This window comes from Octodon degus, unplaced genomic scaffold (genome assembly GCF_000260255.1).
Source record: "Octodon degus isolate 3935 unplaced genomic scaffold, OctDeg1.0 scaffold00077, whole genome shotgun sequence".
Taxonomy (NCBI): domain Eukaryota; kingdom Metazoa; phylum Chordata; class Mammalia; order Rodentia; family Octodontidae; genus Octodon; species Octodon degus.
In genome coordinates this window covers 7,545,202-7,548,681 of record NW_004524653.1, presented here as the reverse complement: position 1 = coordinate 7,548,681, position 3,480 = coordinate 7,545,202, and the positions used below count along the sequence as shown (strand labels likewise).

General features: G+C 51.1%; 1 pseudogene; it reads left to right on the top strand.

Annotated features, from left to right (window-relative positions):
* The first annotated feature begins 1,548 nt into the window (after window positions 1–1,548).
* Window positions 1,549–2,903, top strand: LOC101576110 (annotated as a pseudogene).
* Window positions 2,904–3,480: the final 577 nt, after the last annotated feature.

Genomic DNA, 3,480 nt, shown 5'->3' with positions numbered 1-3,480 from the left:
CTCTCTCTCTCTCTCTCTCTCTCTCTCTCTCTCTCTCTCTCTCTCTCTCTCTTCATTCTATCTTGTGTTTTTGAGACAGGGTCTCACTGTGTAATTTAAGCTGACCTTGAACACACTATGTAGCCCAGGCTGGTCTCAGACTCACAGCGGTGATCCTCCTGCCTCAGCCTCTGGAGTGCTGCAGTTACACACGCGTGCCACCACACCCAGCTAACTTCATCCTTAACAGGTGGCTTCCTCCTCAGGGTCCACGAGGTTGCTTATGTTCCAGCCATTGTGTTGTATTACAGCTAGCAGGAAGGAGTAAAGAAGCAGCACTTCCCACCTCTCTCCCACTGGTTAGAGCTTGCCCTCAGTGGCATGGCCCTCTTCGCTGAACTGCAGGCTGGGGAATGTGATTTTTCTCTCGAGACTAATGAAAAAGCTGGAGTTCTATCAAGTGCGTGAGTGCTAGTATTCGACAGCACAGCAGGCCCTAGTCCTTCATTCTGGCCCCTGCTCCCGGTGCTGCTTCACGGGCTTCTCCAGCTCTCCGGGTGTCCTCAAGGCCCGGAGTCTCTTCCAGCAAGTTCCTTGTGTGCCTGAGAGCTGGTTTCTTGCCTGTCTTCTCCAGCAGAGGGAGAGGAGCAGGAATCGGGGCTCAGTCCCACAGCTGCTGCTTCCTGGTGCCCCCAGGTGGCCTCGCTCTGGTCAGATGGGGTCCTTGGGCATTGAGGCTCCGGGGGGGAGGCCACTTGTCCTCCAGCCAAGACAGGACCGGGACACGAGGTTGTCAGGCAGCACCAGGAGTGCGGCTGAGATGTCTCGTAAGCTCCCTTCCCCCTGTTTGATTGATCCCAGCAAGTCAAACACCAGCTTGGTCTCCAGTAAAATCGCGCCTTGTTCTTTGTGGCCTTTGGCATCCCGTGTACCTAGTGGTGACAGCCCAGGTTGCCCTTTGGCCCTTCGGCCTGGAGGGCTGGGGATGAGCCTGGGGGAGGGACTGGTTACCAGCAGGAGGCCCCAATCTCTTGTAGGCGTGGTCAGACCCAAATCACTACAGGGACCGCCTCACCTGCAAAGAGAAAAGAAAAATAAATCACAAAGGTAGCACTAACTTGCTAAACCTAGTCTACAGCTGAGTAATGTGGGACCCAGAGAGGGTGCATGAGTCAGCTGGGGACACACAGCAAGCTCAGGAGCCAGCCAGGGTTAGGAGTAGTTTCTCTGACCACGGATATGTCCCTGTGCTTGGTGGTCACTGTTACCAGGCTGAGGTATAATTTTTGGGCATGGGGGTGGAGTCTGGCAGCTCCTTCTGTTGCTCAGTTATGTGTCCATATTCACCCGACAAAGCGCCCTGAAAGTATACGGGCGGGAGACTTTAAGGGGGGCTCAACTCTCAACAGTCTCCTTGTCAAGAAAATACGCTGGGCCAGGTGAGGCACACCTGTGATCCCAGCACTGAGGAGGCTGAGGCAGGAGGATCGCTGTGAGTTCCGGGCCAGACTGGGTTACATAGTGAGTTTAAGACCAGCCTTGCTACTCCTGTCCCTCTACACTCTCAAAATGGCGACCTCTCTGGGTTCCAACACCTACAACAGGCAGAACTGGGAGGATGTGGACTTTCCGATTCTATGCCAGACATGCCTTGGAGAAAACCCATATATCCGAATGACCAAAGAAAAGTACGGGAAGGAATGCAAAATCTGTGCCAGGCCATTCACAGTGTTTCGCTGGTGTCCTGGGGTCCGCATGCGCTTCAAGAAGACTGAAGTGTGCCAAACCTGCAGTAAATTGAAGAATGTTTGCCAGACCTGCCTCTTAGACCTAGACTATGGCCTGCCCATCCAGGTTCGAGATGCAGGACTGTCTTTTAAAGACGACATGCCAAAATCAGATGTCAACAAAGAATACTACACACAGAATACGGAGAGAGAAATTTCTAACTCTGATGGAACACGGCCAGTTGGCATGCTGGGGAAAGCTATGTCCACCAGTGACATGCTGCTTAAACTGGCCCGGACCACACCCTACTACAAAAGGAATCGGCCCCACATTTGCTCCTTCTGGGTGAAAGGAGAGTGTAAGAGAGGAGAGGAGTGTCCGTACAGACACGAGAAGCCTACAGATCCAGATGACCCCCTTGCTGATCAGAATATTAAAGACCGATATTATGGAATCAATGACCCTGTAGCAGATAAGCTTCTAAAGCGGGCTTCCACAATGCCTCGTCTTGACCCGCCTGAGGATAAGACTATCACCACGCTATATGTTGGTGGTCTGGGTGATACCATTACTGAGACAGACCTCAGAAATCATTTCTACCAGTTTGGAGAGATCCGGACGGTCACTGTTGTACAGAGGCAACAGTGTGCTTTCATCCAGTTTGCCACAAGGCAGGCTGCAGAAGTGGCTGCCGAGAAGTCCTTTAATAAGTTGATTGTCAATGGTCGTAGACTCAACGTGAAATGGGGAAGATCCCAAGCAGCTAGGGGGAAAGAAAAAGAGAAGGATGGAACCACAGACTCTGGGATCAAGCTAGAGCCTGTTCCAGGACTGCCAGGAGCTCTTCCTCCTCCTCCTGCAGCAGAAGAAGAAGCCTCTGCCAACTACGTCAACCTGCCTCCAAGTGGTCCCCAGCAGTGGTGAACATCGCTCTGCCACCGCCCCCTGGGATTGCCCCACCCCCACCCCCAGGTTTTGGGCCACACATGTTCCATCCAATGGGACCACCTCCTCCTCTCATGAGGGCTCCAGGACCAATTCACTACCCTTCCCAGGATCCTCAGCGGATGGGAGCTCATGCCGGAAAACACAGCAGCCCCTAGCACATTATCACCACTCTGGAGCTCTGTGGAAGAAAGAGTGCTTTAAAATCCCAGTATATGAATATTGGAATAAATACAGTTTTCCTTCCTTTGTAGTTTTCCACGGTAGCTGGATGTGTTCAGATGTGAGCAGCTAGAAAATGACAGCCCTGCTTCCTTTCATGCATTCAGAGGATTACTGGACCTCAAGCTGCCATGAACACAGCTGGCTGCTTCTATAACATCACTAAGAAAACCTAATGTCTGTTCCCTTAAGCCTGTATAGGGAGGGACAAGCAGATGCATCAGTTGCCAGATCCAGCAGTTACCATCCCAATTATAAGTTCATTTTGTAACCTCTTGGTGAGGGGCAAAAATAGACCAGCGGTAAAAATCTTTTGACCAGGGGCTGGTGAGATGGCTCAGTGGTCTAAAGCACCTACTTAGAACAAGTTTAGCAAATCACAGGGACCACGGTTCAATCCCCCAGCACCACATGCCAGCCCGCCCCGCCCCCTGGTGGGCTGAGCTGGCCACACACACACACACACACACACACACATAAATAAAATTTAAAAAAAAATCTTTTGACCATTTTTATGACTATTGGGTATTTTCCTTTTTATCATCTTAAACAAAATTAGTACTAATCATTGTAGTGGCTTAAGTGTGATTTAAGGATTTAACTCTT